The sequence below is a fragment of the Plodia interpunctella genome, chromosome 4 (genome assembly GCF_027563975.2).
Source record: "Plodia interpunctella isolate USDA-ARS_2022_Savannah chromosome 4, ilPloInte3.2, whole genome shotgun sequence".
Classification (NCBI taxonomy): Eukaryota; Metazoa; Arthropoda; class Insecta; order Lepidoptera; family Pyralidae; genus Plodia; species Plodia interpunctella.
In genome coordinates this window covers 700,586-717,806 of record NC_071297.1, presented here as the reverse complement: position 1 = coordinate 717,806, position 17,221 = coordinate 700,586, and the positions used below count along the sequence as shown (strand labels likewise).

Genomic DNA, 17,221 nt, shown 5'->3' with positions numbered 1-17,221 from the left:
GATTTAACGGTTCAACTCGGTGGCCCTCGCACGTGAGGATTATCAAATAATTGTAACTTTAACTTCATTACAGACCAGCTTGGGAAAATTAATTTATCAGATTTCGAACGACAATAGAAGTTTAGTTTGAAGGCAATGCCTTCGTACGGCGTATATGGTACATGTTCATTTTATTACTATAATTTTAGGGTTCAGTGTTTATCTTAAAAATAAAAATCGATGAAGAAATAAGATAAAAGATTTATTGATAACTAGTTGCGCCACGGGGCTTGGGCTCCCGTGAGAATTTTGGGGACAAAAAGTACCCTATGTACTTCTCCGCACTTCAAACTACGTGTATGCAAAATTTCATGAAGATTGGTTGAGCAGGTAAAACTTTAAGAGGTAACAAACAAACTTACTTACGCATTTATAATATTAGATAGGACTAATTAGGATTTATTGGTTATAAATTAAAAAAGAAATACCATAGCACCTAATAAAAAATGTTTAGTTTTATTACTGTCTGTTTTGGGAACTGGATCTTTTTTTAAATACTTTTATAACAGGACAATGTCTTATATCTTGTATGAGAATTCTCTCCGAGAATTCTGTACTGTTTCTCGGTTGATTCCTTTGCCGCTAAGTGTAGGAGACCGGGATCTTCCACCGTGTCTTCGACTTCATAGTTTGGGAAATATTCCATTGCTAGGCAAGGCTTGCTTCTCATTATCCACGAATCTCCGTGAAGAGCAACAAACCCCGCAGAAAATAATTGAAATTATTCCATCATTCAGACATAGGCGACATAGTGACTGGACTCTTTTTACTGATTCCATTAAAAATTGATGGAAACATATTACTGCACCATAGTATGCTGCATATACATACTAGTATACACAACTGAACAAGAAAGCACATACTATCTCACATCCTGAGTGTCAGTCAATTTGCGTCATGTCAGCGCGAGCCGTCAATTATACAGCGGTAATTAAATTTGGACAGCGAGCGCAATCGCAGGTCTTTGAAAGCAAAATAATATAATTATAAATGTATCACAGGAAGAACAGATATAAGTACAGAATCACGTCCTTGTGAAGGGTCATTTAGTATGGTGAGGGGAAACGCCAGAATCATTTTGGGTTTAACTTATAATTATTAACAATATCAAAATGAAAACTCTGAATGAAATGTAAGGACTTCTAGACGAATCGTAATGGAAACGCTCTTATAATAATAATAATATAATAATAATTCAAAAAAAGTAAGATAATATTTACAATAATGACTCAATTAATAGAAAAGTAGATTTTTATAAAATACTAGCGATATTTCACCCGTACAAGCATGCATAAGCGTAAGCATGTTAAATACATATAAACTTTCCTCTTGAATCACTCTATATATTAAAAACCCGTATCAAAATCCGTTGGATAGTCCGGTAAGCATACATAGGGACAGATCTGTCTGTCCCTATGTATGCTTAGATCTTTAAAACTACGCTGTCTGCAGCGGGAGGCAACTTTGTTTTTATACTATATAATATAAATATGCCCACGACCTGGTTTAAAACATTTAAGAGGTATCGGTAATTATTATTAGGTATTGACGACCTCGATGGTGCAGTGGTAAAGTTCTTCGTCTCTGAACCGAGAGGTCCCAGGTTCGATCCCCGGTCGGGTCATGATGGAAAATGATCTTTTTCTGATTGGCTCGGGTCTTGGATGGTTATCTATATAATGTATTTGTTATAAAATATAGTATCGTCGAGTTAGTATCCCATAACACAAGTCTCGAACTTACTTTGGGACTAGCTCAATGTGATTTGTCCTAATATATTTATTTTATTCATCGCACGTTTAAAAATTAAATATTACGCTCCCGCCCCTGGTTGACGACGAAATGAAATTCCAACACCTCACCACATGACGTCTATTAATTATTTCCGAACGAACTTCGACGATTCCAAGTTTATTAAGCAAGTTTATTTTAAGCATGTTGCTTATTACTATAAAGACATTCTTGCTTACATAGCGACAGAGAAAGCCTACAGTGGCATGTTATCCTTTAATATTAATGAGTGCGATAAAGATTATAATAATATTTGAGTATGTACTGTACATGATTAATCTGTTTTAAACCACTGTTGGACATCGATCTTCCCTATCTCACATCAGATTATGGATGTACCGTACACTATTAGTGTACAGTTAGAAATTAAGAGATTTCGTGGATGCATAATTGTTGGTGAGCAGTGCAAAGGAGAAAAGACATTAAACTGTATTTTCGGCCGGCTTTAATTTGGTCCAGGCAAAAAAATAGGTACGTGTGACACCCCTGATGTTGTAGGCTGCAGTGATCACTTCCCATCAGTATTAAATCAAACTTCACCTGAAATAATAACAAATATATTAACACACACATATTTATTCCACCGTTATAATTATATACTAAATTATTTCTATATATATACTAAATTATTTCTAATCACAAAACTCACTCTTATTTAATATTAGTAGCACAATCTATCCTCACTTATATTTTTATTTGACCAATTTTAATACAATTATTTCTCTACGTCTTGAATCACTTAACACACTTATAAAGTTAAGAGTTTACTTACGTTATTATTATTTATAGATACCAATATTTTTCTTATTCGACCGTTCCGTCCGACTGCTCAAGTGAGAATGCCCCCAGTCTCGATGTAGCCACTTTTATATTTTGTTCCCCTTCCACTCGTTTCAAATGTTGACGTCATTGAGGGCGACAACATCAGGTAGGCCTATTTGCGTGCATGGTCTAGTTGTGGTATAAAAATTGTAAATGCCTCATAAAGGGTATATAGAGGGGAATGTCCTCCCAACCGCTTAGTTCCCTACGATTCACCGCAGTTATTTGTTAGAGTAATTCTGTTGACCTGCCTCATTAACCGGCTATTTGTCTACGTCTAGCGAGGCTCCTGTATCGATTGCTATCACGTACAGACACTACTTCAACTGCAATTGTATTTAGTAGAATAAAGTTTGTTTCCCATCTCGGTGGCCAACATTTTTAGATTCCTGCATTCTCGCCGCGAATGTCGGATTAACCCGGCAAACATTTTTGAGACCATTTCGCGACGTCATATTCGTATACCTATGTTCGACTGAAAACCAATTTTGTTGCACAACTCTATTTGTTTTTTATAGGTATTTATTTTCGATTCACTTTTGCTTCGCGATAGGAGCACAATAGGAGCGTTATTTAAAGTGTCTTATGCAAGGACTAAAAGAAGTTCTCTAGGTAAACAATCTGTCATCTCTGCTGGTTCAAAAACACCGTTGAAAAACTGTTGCAGCTTATAGGCTGGTTGCGAGGGGCTATGGTTTTGTATAGAATTATTAGTTCACCGAAGCATCAACTTAATATTATGCAATTGAATCTAGCTTAATTCACATAACACTGTTAAATGATGTTATCAAAAATTTAACATAAAACTTAATCAACAAAGTAACTCCTGAACTTTGCAGCGTACAAATAGTTCAGCATCTGTGCCAGCGTCTACAAATCACCGGGTTTACGGCCTTTTGCAACCCTGCATAATGTAATTTGACTGAATACCAAATGGAAATTAAAGCATAGCACTTCTATAGCTGAAACTAAAGTATACAGTTAGGTATATAATATCCCCGTAAGTGATATAGGCTGATACTGACACTGTCACGTCTTTTTAATCGTGTTTCATCCATTAAAAGGTAGACAGAGTAGTAAGAGTTACAAAACTCGAAGACTGTGTTTAGCTGTATGATGAGTTTACAATTGGTGGAATTGAGATTAAATAGAGACAGGTTGGAAGAATTTGAGAAGAATCTTCAGTTTATAGCTCTTTCCCTTTATTGACATTTAACCCGGCGTTCGCGCTGAATCGAGACACAATAGATAAACAATTGTTTGACCGGCGCATTTGCACCGGTTCGTGAGGTAGACGTAGGAGAAGTTAATCTGCAGCAAGAAGCATCTAACCCATTCTATTTTTATTTCATTCCTTCAGACCTTGGTCGCACGCAAATGAACGAGCTACATAATTGTAGCTCGTTCATTAGAACGAGCTGCAATTAAGTAGCTCATTCATTCAAGCGGGGTCTAGTTTTATAAAAAAATTGAGTGCGTTAGACTTCAATCTAGCCTAATAGAAAGCAAAGATGAGGTCTAGGGTGGACCTCGGCAGCCCTCAGCAATTTGCAGAGAGGAACCAAATCGATAAGGTGGAAAACGACGAAATAGATGAGGGAGGATGGACGATCACATGCAGATAGAGGTCTCCTTCGTAAGGGAAATTTAGGAGCATCCATTACCGACGAGCTTGTATGAAGAGAGTGATGAGTATGAATGTAGAACAAGCCAGTGAGATATTTCAGGGTCGTGGCTGGTGGAAGTCTCTAGTTTCTGCCTACCCCCATGTGAAACAAGCTTGATACTCGTAGTATGTATGTAGATATCAAAGTTGGGCATACCGATCATTATTTGCAATACTTATAATCATGCATCAAGTCACTAAAATGCAGTATTTCAATAAACACTGATTAACTGTTTGATAATACATTATTAATTTACAATATCATGTTTGTATTATTGACATAATCAACAATTTCATTTTAAATCTGTGTTCAAGTTAACATTTTGTTTATTCGATTGTGGTTTATTATTGACTTTTTTGTAATTTGTATCAATATAGTGGTGGTTCAGTGGTTATGATGCTGATCTGTTATCGAAAAGTCTTAGTTTCGATGCGACAACATCAAATGTGTAAGTATATTAGGTAGTTATTTATTTTACAAGTTGCCTTTACTCTTGTCTTATGCATAGCTCACACTTGTTTTTCAAAGTTAATTTTATGTAACAAAGAGTCGATACATTCATATTCAGAAATTAGATCTTCACAGGCACTTCGTAAATTATATATTTAATTTTTCAAAAAACTACAAACCACTGGTATTTTGGAACGAGCACTGCTGAGAAGAAAACCCGACAGAAACTCATTTAAACAGTATTGGTCCGTATCATGTCAGAAGGGCTTGCCATTAATAATATATTATTTTCAGTCCATCATTATTAATCATAATAAACGTTAAGGAAAATACTAAAATTGCTCGCATATTTTAGTTTTCGCTTAGCTGCAATGTTTTCACAGAAAATCATTACTCACACGCGATCGCTCTATTCAAATATTTACGTTTTACGATGCCATAATCAATTTAGGGACCTAATTTAGCTCGTGAATGGACCTGAATTTTGTTCGGTTTTATGCTTTGCCTGTTTTAGAAGTTTCACCTAATTAGGATTTGGACATTTGATGTACTAACCCTAATGTAACACGGCTATCAAATGTCACTTTAATTGATCAATTTTATCATAACAGGTAACTTTTACATGTAGTATTCTTTATTCTCATAAAATATATAAATAAAACGCTTACGTGACGTCATACATGTTGACTCCATCATTTGTGATCTTATGCCCTTTGTCATACAAGCCCCATGTATTATTTTGTTTCTGCCGCATGGTGAATAGTATCTGATTCGATGAGATGGTAACTATTCTATTTCTCTGTTTATCAATAATTATTTTTTCAAGAACAAAATAGCATTGCATCAGAAATTACTAAATAATATTTTATTTAAATTAATAAAATGAAAGCCTAGTCCCAGTACCATTTTAAATTTATATTTATCATATCATAGTAACAATGCCCAAATGGAAGAAATCTGCCCTTATACAGTCGGGATTTACCTGATTACCCTGACCTGCAAGTTAGTAAGGTGTGATTTTCCCGCATGTTTTTACGATGACACAAAAAAATAACACACAAACAGACAAATAAGATTATTTAATAATAGAGAAAATAAGGAATCAACATTCCTCATACAACAACTTTTTATGTGATAAACTTGTAAATACTGATTTATATCGGAGACCTGCCAACCCCCAGATAATATACGGCAACTTAAATAAAGTACAAGGGGATTGAATAACAGCTCCAACAATGTTTGGTTCATTCACTCAATTCTGAGTTAAGTGACTTCGCTCGCACTTCGCGGAACTCAGAGGAATTCCGCCGTGTTACGTTGCGAATATATGAGTCAAGCTGAGATTGAATTGGGATTGTCAATATGTCTAGTTTTCTTCACGGCTTTTCGTAAGTGTTTGAATATCCATTTCAAGATTATTTGCAGTGTTTGCATCTTAGTTGTCATCGTAGCTAGAGTTACCAAAGCCTATTTATGTTTTACGATGGAGTAATTTTTGTCTAGAATTTGTATTGGTATCATAAATGACAAGTGTCTTAAATATTTGTTATTTGTTTGTATTCATAGATTTTACAAGTTCATCACAAATTTTCTCTCAACAAACCTCGAAGAAGAACGTGCGAAAACGGATACTCTATTTAATTATAAATTGTTTAAAGTGTATATAAAATTATTGTAAGACAGGTAAAATTATTTTGTACTCATGTTCATGAAAATTGTAATTATATAATTTATCCGCGCAACTCCCACATCCTCTGTAGCACGCAAGTACAAAGTTAAAACGTAATTAACCCGCAAACTCTGTCTAAGTCACTATAAAATTCTACGCCAGCGTCAATTTATTTCAGAAACACATGTTGCTTCTCCAGAGAATTACTGACAGAAATTAAGACGAGAATTTGTATGGTTTATAGTCAAAGAACGTTGTAGGAGCTCTCCAGTGTACTCTTTTCATCACTAGCATGACAATTGATGGCGAATAATCTTCTTCAGGTAAATGTTTCCGTTTATATTCTCACCTGAGACGCCCCCCAGGTTCGGGTGTAAAAAAAAAAGGTATTCGTACTTTTGTAAAAGTTTTAGTAACACAAACGCACTGTAAAGGGCGAATGGTTTCGGCCTAGAATAGATCTTACTCACCTCGTACGACATCCACGGGAGGTCTGTATCCTACCGTGGATGTCGTATAAGGTGAGTAAGGAACACATAACCAAGGCAGTTGATTGGCAACAAAACAACAACGTCATATAACCGAACGCAAACGGGAACATGCGGTATTAAAAAAAAGAATCCACGTTAAACAATGACGATTGCGCATTACAACAAAGTATTTTTTAATATTGAAGATACTTAGGATATAGACGATTGATAGTTCATATCAATAGTAATCGGGAATAAAACAATTCCTAGACCAGACGCTGGTTTAACCTAAATCGATGAGTGCAATCTATCGGCTGTCACAATACCGGACCGTTCCGTTTTGTTACACAAAATAGACGATTCATTCTGCGGTGGTAATATTAGTTTTATTGTAGCCGCTGGCCGGTGGTATAACAAAATTGCTGCTATTTGTAAAGACGGAACACTCTTTTGTCTTGAGTGCTCTTTCCTGTTTTATTTTTATTTCACAATCGTCCAATGTAATACATTTTTCACAGCTATCAAATTTTTCTCGTTTCTTAGTACATAGTACATAGACAAGATGGGATTTGTTGCAAGAACACAAAATTAACTTATGTTTGATCTTTCACGTTTTGTTCGCAAAATTTCAATAATTTAAATACATGTTTCTTCTTATTCTCCACGGGAGCCAAACTGTGCTATCTGCTAAAAGCGTCCCGAATGTTCTATTATCAACGCCTTCATTTAGCCGTGAACTCACGCGTGTCGGACAAGGGTCTCGCCGAGCCACAAACTACATATGTGCAAATAAACGCGTTTCCGTTGGATTTATCCTGCCCATAAAGGATGTCGCTGCCCAAACCGCAATGTTTGCTGAGGAAACACACGAATTTGATCCTTGAGTCTTTGACGTTGTGCACATTTAAATAGAAATTAGAAAGTGATTTTATTTATATGTAACTTATCAATCCACACAACATTTCAAGTGGCGACTTCACTGTGATCAATTTATCTGTATTAGGTATCTAGCTCAGTGTGGCATCAACTTTAATCGATTAAAGGAAACATGCACAGTGTGTATGCTACCTGCCTTCAGATGCTGGTATTTATTATAAAAGCTAAACACAGCACTTACTAGTTGCCCAAAACTTGCTGTGAGCCAACATAACTACTTATCAATTGAATACTTTTGGAAGACTTGAATAAAATCTGACACTTGATTGAAGATAAGACTATACACATACTTGAAAATGTAAAAGTGGTATCTATATAAGATCATTTCGTTGTTCGTCATCTGTCGTACATGTATCAAGTTGAAATTATGCAAAAACAACCATATTTTGAGGCTACTTTCTGTTGACTTAAAGTCATGAAATTTAGTAAAATGTATTTATTATAGGTTTACAATAGATATGTAAATATATAACAATGAAATATATAAAATATATAAAATATATAAAATATATAAAATATATAAAATATATAAAATATATAAAATATATAAAATATATAAAATATATAAAATATATAAAATATATAAAATATATAAAATATATAAGGTTTACAATAGATATGTAAATATATAGCAAAAATGTAAATATATACCAAAAAAGTTAATGTTACGGATCCTTTGGTAGGTCGCTTTAACACTCAATTTCAATGAACGTCATTTTGATGTCGGCGCTGCGGAGCACGCGGACTTATATTCATTATCGGACACCCGCAGGCAGTAAAAAGGAAACTTCAATAAAACATTTATTTAGTTCATGGAGATACTAGGAAGCCTGAAACTCGATAAATTAGCTGCACTGAATTCAGACACGAATATTTACTGCGCCACTGAAAGCTGAGCTTAAAGTTCTTCATTGGGAAATTGATTGCACCGCAAAACGAGATCGTCTGTTATAACTCTTGTTTTGGACTATTAAGTGTCTAGGTTCTGTTTTATCAAAATTCGTTATTATTTGATAAATTTCACTATTACCTTTTGCGTAGGGCGGAAAAGATCAACGACGTTGGTATTACCTGAAAAAAAAACAGGGTTTAGAACACTTTCGAAAACTTCTTTACCTACATTTTGGAATTTAGTAGCAGAATTAACTCTATGTATTTTTTTTATTTAGATTTTTTGCCACTCACGACGAAACCGGTTTGCCATAAAATAATAAATTATGTTTGAGTAATATTCATGCCAACATTTATGCAAATAAACTTTTTTCTCCTGTGTTCTTCAGATCTTAATGTTTTCAGAAGCAAATAAGCTCAATTCAGTCGTAAACAAATAAATTACTCGGGATTCCAATTTATCATAATAAAAGGGCTTTGACGCGAGAAGATTCTAAGTAGCTTGTATTACAGATTCATATCAGGATAGATTCCGCCTTGCGAATGAGGCCATACACGACTAAACAATATTTTTACAGCTATCAATACCAGCGCTTCGTTATTTTCAGATATAATTAGAGGATTATAACTGTTTTTTTTTTTTTGTATTTATCAATTTAAACATAAAACTCTTATAAGTGGACAACGCAAATAAAAAAGTACGCGAATATATCAAATTATGCAGAAATCAAAATATGCAAAATCTAAACTTTCGAACGTTGTCCGTTGTCAAAAAGACGTAATAAAATGACACAATAATTCAGAAGCGAGATCTAGCCGAATATAAATCTTTGTATTTACATTACTACTATAGTATAGCTGTATGATGGGTATATATATTAATACGTTTTTCTGTTCTCGTTTATAAGTGAAATGTGAATATTTTTTATCAGAATAAATTTTCAGAAACACTTTTAAAGACCAAATCAAAACAGTGTAAAATTAATCGTTGAAGTGCTTCGACACGCCAATTAAGTAGAAGCTTAAGTTATATCATTTATTCAGAAAATAGACCGTCACATATACATTTTCACGTCATATTCTAAACTGAATAATATTTATCAAAACTATATAGTTCTCGCATTTCGGAACGACCACTACAGCGACTATTTACATATAAAAATATCTTGTTTTTTTTTTTTTGTATCCATGAGTTTATATACTTATTCTATAATTCTCATTTTTTTATAGACCAAACAATAAATCAATTACTCGTGGCTATCCTTCCTGGCTATCTGTCGGCGATAGCGGAGTCTTTGGAGGGCCCTTATCGTCGAGGCAATAGGGCCCCGTTGTTATTTCAAGAGCACGAGCACACTATACCCAGCTTCGCTTATTTCCTGGCTTGCTGTGTAACCGACCTCGCTGAAAAGAGCAGTATGTTTTGGTTTAATAGAGTATTCGCGTTTGTAATGTTACATCGAGAAATATTTTCTGCTTTCGCATTTTAATTGGTAACATATTATATAGCATTCACAAATATTGCCAATTAAATTTGAAGTTGATTTTTTTTTTATAATATTAATAATATTTTACATTGATTGTCAAGTTTTCCTATTTGAAAAACATTATAGTTAATAATCGACATATTGGATTTGTTTTATTTCGCATATTCTAATCTCTATCGATATGTAGTAGTTCTTATAATTTAAATATTTTAAATATGGAGGTGATCTAACAGTGCTCACGTTTTGATATTGTGTAATGCTATTAGAATACAAAAAGAATACAGTTATTTTTATATGTAACTTTTATTTGATCCATATTAACATGAATCTAGTTACACTAATATTAATTTGGACGTAATTAAAAGTTTCATACAAATTCCGTTTGTGCAAAATGTTTTTGATATTTATTATGAAGTATCTAATTTAACTTTCTGACAACTGTACAGTACATATTAGTACTTTTTGTACATACTCCAAAATTGTTTACCGAATTCATTATGAATATGTAGTATAAATATTTTCAGTAATTACTCCTAAAAACACTCACAGAACAACTTAAAAATGAGACGTGTGGTTGCGCCCTAGAATAAGACAACTTCATATCCTCCTGTGGATATCGTACGAGGCTACCAATGCACACACAGTATAGGTAGCTGATAAGCAGTAATGGCTTTCCTAAGGAGAAAATACAATGGTGTTTCATTTTTTTTTAAATTTTCGTTGACAGTATATTACAATTTTGTTACTTTTACTCACTAATATGAACAGAACAAGCATGCTTGCAGAATAATTATGTGAAAAAATTTCAACCAAGCTCAGAAGATTTGAAATATTCTATTTATTATAAAAACTTCCCATCACGTGGGCCGCATGCCTGATGGCTTGCTCAGCAGTATTAAAAAAACCTAATAAAGTTATCACGGAAAGCGAATAATTCAATAACATATATAATAGCATTATAAAATTCCAAATTTAAAATTCACAAAATCGTCATTTTTTATGGGTAGGTAATTAAAATTCAAGAAACGTAACATTCCATCCAGCCAGTCAGTCTCGCAGAAAAAGAAATATTTACTCAAGTTTGTAATCATAAAATCCATTAAATCGCTTTTAAATCGAATGAAACATTTCAATCGTAGCTCGAATCTAATCCAATATTTTCCATCACAATCGAACGCAATGGATGAGAAGAACGATCTCGAAATATTATTCCGGACTTCTAGTGGAGAGCCCTCTTGTGTTTGGGCCGAGTTTATTGGAGAGCGGCAGCGGAATGTAGATAGCCCGTCAAAACTGTATTGTAATTTTTACATAGCTTTTGTGGGAGAATAACATTTTACCTGTTTTTTTCGTAACTCGTCACTATGATTGAAAATACTTTGAATATTTAATCTTAAATAAATCGATCAAAAGCGCAATTAAAATTAGTTTTATTTCTTTCACACTTATTTAAAACAAGTTGGAATAAAATTAACGATTACGCAAAAGTAGCATTGAAAATTATAAAAAAATTCACAGATATTCGTCTCTTCAATGAATGTTTTTAGATTGTTCGCTGAACATTTTATCGTGTTTTGACGTGATTATTTAAACTATATTGTTTCTCTTTTAGTGCTAGATAAAGGATTAAAAACAATAAATTAATTATAAATATTTATTTAATAATAATTTTATAAGGCCTTTAACTAGTGGGACACTAATTCGGTTTATAAAAAATATAGTAGTTAAATTTTTCATTGCTATTTCGACTCGAATAGCAGACGAAGTTGTTAAATCGCTATTTCTATGATTCTAAAGTCGCATCTTTAAAGAGCCTCTTAAGAGTGGTTTCGTGAGGACTCCACGGCATTGCGTGCAAACTTCGACCAGCCCTCGGCACAAGAGTTGCGCAAACTCCGGCCCTGTTTTACAATTATCTGTTAACAATTATATTTTAGAAATTTTCCTATGAATATTACTTACTGGCTACGGTTGACGAATACATTGGTAATTTCGATGTTGAATTGTAATATGTAGGCAACCTACAAAGTGCCAAAAAATTTCGAAGAATTATCTCAAATTGAATTAAATAGGTTAAGTTCAACTTGCAATATTTGACAATTTCAGTATCTGAAATGTTTTCAATTATTAGTTTTGGATAATCACCAAGCATACGAACTCGCTGATTGTTCATTATCTAGGTATACAAAGACTAATTAGTGTAAATTCAGAAATGTGAAAGAAAATTCAGAAACAATTACCGAGGTTTTCCTCATCAACCTGACCTTGCAATTAAGGTTTTATAGGCTTATTTTTACCTAACGAAATATTCTTCTTAATTATATTTTTAAAAGGTATTGCCATTAATATGCTTATGCGGTGCTATAGATGGGTATTTAAAAAAAATCAAAATCAATCAAAATCAAATCATTTATTCAGAAATTAGGCCTTCACAGGCACTTTTTCACGTCATATTCTAAATTAAATGATGTTTACCAAAGCTAAAAACTACTATTATGGTATCCGAATTTGAAATATATCTTTACAGAAGCAGAGCATTGGCGTTTCGTCTACACCAATAAAATGGTCGATTGGTATGGTTTCTTATTTGTATGCTCTCTCTTAAACTAGAGGTCGAACTAGGAAAATATTCTTTTATGAGAAAGTCCGTGAATTTTATTTATTGTGAAAAGTACAGGCGAACACGCCAGAGGACATATATGTATAAGGATATATAAGAGGTATAATCTCCCTGTAACTTAGCTCGCTCAATGACTTATTAGGGTGTAGTTAATGGCGAAAGAGCTAAAGAATCCACCCATGCATCGGACCGGATTATCATCAAGGGTAGAATGGGCCAAATTGCCCAGTTTCGTGCCTTAATGGGTTGGGGTATTTTTTGGGTTTTCAATGAGAGTTAGGTTATATGTTTTCTTTGTTGCTAAATTCTGTCTTATATTATTGCCTCTTTAGTGATCTAAGTATTTCTATTATGTTTTTTAGAACCATTACCTGTCCCACTTTTGGGTAAAGACCATCCCTCAATTTCTTTGGGCTGGTCCATAGTTAAATATATTCATTATTAAAGAATAGAATTAATAGTAATTTAGGTATTTCTTTTTACGCACAAATATATACCTCAGTAATTTTAGTTATTTTTATTTTAATAACATTCATATATATTCAAATTCATTTTATTAAAAATGTAAAAAGAAACTAGTTCTTTTTACATTTCGAATAAATATACATAGATAGTAGATACCTTATGATCATGACAGAATAATTAACTATTTTTATTTTTTACGTATTTATTTCGAGTAGTAAAACAATATAATAACTTTTTATTGTCAAAAAAGTATACAAAACCAACTTTTGATTTCATATGAACAAACAGTTGATTTATAAAAGGTAAACAAAAGTACGAGAAGCACCGGTCCTGAGTCCATTACTCGTGGCATGTATGTATTTCGTAGTGATGTTACAATTCACGGTGTTATTAGTCCCGAAGGACTTTATCCGAACACCGCTGTTTGATACTTGCTTTGGAAGAATTGGGCGCAGTGACTTAAGAATTGGGTTTAATAATATTTTTTATGAAAAAGTTAAAATATTTGTATTTTTTAATACTTGAAATTATTGAGTCGCACCTAATTTAACATGTTTTTAGCAGTGTAGCTGAAATAGTGAATCCCACCAAAAACATTTTCATGTAAAAATGTTGCCAAGACGAGTCTAGTATAGTTCAAAAATTCTACACGTTAGTAAAAATGTATGAAAAAGTGGTCAGATCTCATGTAGAGCCAAGGTTATTGATATACTATGCGCCATACCTTTGCCAGATCTAACTTCACATACTCTACATTTTAGTTAAAACGTGTGGCTTGACCGTTTCGTTACTCTAGAAATAAGATAACGCATTCGTTATCTTAATTCTTGGATTCTACGTGACGGTAGCAAAACGGCCTTTGCGCTTCGCTTGGCTCGTCTTCACGTACAGGAAAAAATGTCTCCGCTTTTTAACCCGTTACGTGATCCAGACTCTCGCATATTATAGTTTCCAATAATATTATAAACAAAAAATAAATAAGAAACCGACTTTCTAACGAAAATGTGAGTCAACAAAGATATGAAAATCACCCTATCATATCCTGTGCATGGGCCTGTATCGCAACAATGGTTAGTAGCAGTTCCTCATCGCTCCCTCAGGACGCCCCGAGAACTCCACTACATACCGCCATAAATTGCCCGGGCGTCGTCGCGTTGATTAAATGTTTCAGTGCGTTATGCATAGCTTTAATTATTATATATTATTATAATATTTATCTAATTATTGCTGTTTTTTTATATTACCAAGCCGACAAACAAGTTTGCGCCACACCAGATTTCAAGTGTCACTGACGCAGTTATAGACGCCTAAAGCACCAAGGTTGTCACACGATGTGCTGACTATATCTTTATAGGGTCTTTTGTCTGAATTATTACCCAGTAATTCAATCTTCTGACGCTCCAAACCGGAACACAACAATGCGAGCATTGCTGTTAGACGGCAGAATTAGGTCTGCCAGCATTACAGACTTCAAGTATATTTCACTAGAAGTCTCACCAGTCGAACTAATGGGAATTTCCTTCCCAAATTACATAATATTAAATTTAATAAGACACTGGTATCTATTTACTAATTATTATCTGGCAAATAATCGACTTATATGAAATACTTCTTAGTGTGGACTTTACTAGTCTGCCACAGCCAAATATTTTTGGGCACTGCATCAGGTCACCTAGCTCGTACGAGTCTGGGCAGAATGGGCAGTCAAAGTGAGATATTAACTATTTCAGGTCTCCGCACTAGCACTGAGAACCGTTTGCCAAACCACACCGCACTTAAGTTATTTACTCATTCAAAATATTATTTTAAAATCAACATTTCAGGTTCAACCATATATTTTCACAAGTACGGCATATTTTCATAATAATTCATCAGAAATTGGCGCTATGAATACGCACGCATAAGAATCTATTCTAAGGGAAAGGGATTTGCTATAACCTAAGTTTTCACTTAGCATAATGGCGGTATATTGTCCGCTAACAATGAACAAAGGCTTAGGCTTAATTTATAAGGTATACTTGGAGTTTCCGGGCTTAATAACTTGGGAACATGAGCTAGCCGCTTATACAGAAATTTCCAGTGGTAATAGATAATTATTAATAACCGTTTTCAAAATGTTGATTCCATAAACCGTTACAAAAAAGCAATGAAATATACCGCACTCTACTCGAAAAATCATTTTTGGTGTAACATTTTTTTGATAAAAAAATTGGGACGTCATTGCGTACGTATCTTCCGCAATTGGGTATATTATCACAACTAGCATGCATTTAATTATTGATTTTTTATTTTGACAAAAATCTGACCCGCTTACGTTTTTAATTTGGTATTAAAACTAATTCTACAGCAAGAAATGCTCGTATGTCAAATGCTCGAAATCGTATGTTTTTTCTCGGAAAATAACGGTTGTTTTTGCCGCAGGTATTACCGATGTGTCATTGTAGATCCCCAAATTAGCCTATTAGGGCACCACTCGATCCATACGATGTGATCGGTAACAACCCCATTGACTAATGTATAGGAGTTATAGAACTCGTAATAACGGCTATAGACATTAATGCGCGTATTACGGGAAATCGCGAGTGAATTATTTGAGTAGTGATTGCCGATGGTCAATTCATTGCTACTATTTTTCGCAAATTATCTATTTTATAGTTGCTTATGTCAAAATGAATTATCAATATTTATTCGATAGTAACTTGAATTTTATAATAATAAAAGTAATTTTAATGAAATAAATAAAATTAAAACTAATTATAATTAGACTTGTAGCCGTCGGGACAGTAAAATTTGGGGGCTGATGATATATTCTTCTGATAGATTCAAGTAATCTGTAGTTTAAATACGATATATTGTTTACAACTAATATATTTATTCTAAATTTTGTCATATCCAAACTGTCTCTCCTCCTGCACTATAGAAGACCATGATAAGAAGGTCAATGACCAGGCTGTGCTGTTGCTACTTACTGTTTAAAATTAATATAATTTGTCTGCTACGACACAAAACTAGTATAGCCTTTATGAATGGGCGTTGCACTACACTTAAACATTTTTGAAACTCATTTGTTTAGTAAATTGCAGGCACTACACTAAACACCGTTAGTGTAGCGACTAAGCATCAATATCGTTGCACAATTGGCACGCATCTCCCTGTTAGTGTTGTTTGTTTTAAGTATCGATATATTAATATTTTTAGGGGGAGTTGCACCGTCAACTTTTACATGCACAGAAAACTCATCGTACGCTATTTTGTCGAACGTCAGCGGCGCGCCGGGTAAAATCAACGTCAAATTTGACAGTGCGTCAAATTCACATTTAAAATATCTATTTCATATTGTCCTCGGCCGAACATGTTCCTAATTTAAATTTATCAGTGTTCTAACAGAGATAATCAAAATCAAAATGGATCCGACATACTTCAAATTGCGAATTGATCTATTGTATAAATTGCAATATATTAACAAAAATTCATGTCTAATTAATAATATTTTTTTATTTTGTTTCATATATGTATTGTATATAATAAACAGTGCCTTTTACTAGCTAATATAATTTGACATACAACAGACTCCTGATCCCACAGAGACCTGTTGCCCCGACCAACCTGTATGGCTTGGAACAAACTCCAATAAATTGGTTTATTTTGCTCTGCGGCAGACGTCTCTAAATTATATATTTCTTGAAATTGTGTAAAAATAACAAAGTTTTCTTAAATATTATTTCGATTTCTATTAAAACTATTTATTGACTTCATGAGAGAAAAAAAAACACGCCAGTTTGCACCTACTTAGATTAACACTATAGTCACAATTATCTATCACTTTTACTTAGGAATGCATCACTATAAAATCACATAATAATGTAATCGAACTTAAATATACTTTTTCAAGATTATATTGGATTTTGTAAATT

At 33.5% G+C, this 17,221-nt stretch overlaps 1 protein-coding gene across 2 annotated transcripts in view; it reads left to right on the top strand.

Moving 5' to 3' along the window:
• The window catches only part of LOC128669207 (protein O-mannosyl-transferase TMTC1-like), a 140,085-nt gene that overhangs the window by 11,655 nt on the left and 111,209 nt on the right, over positions 1-17,221 (top strand). The window contains exon 1 of one of the 2 annotated variants that reach the window (XM_053743833.1): positions 12,774-12,795. The exons of the other annotated variant lie outside the window; for it this stretch is intronic. The gene's annotated coding sequence lies outside the window, so the exon portion shown is untranslated. Of the gene's footprint in view, positions 1-12,773; positions 12,796-17,221 lie in introns of those variants that run through there. 2 annotated transcript variants of the gene reach the window in all.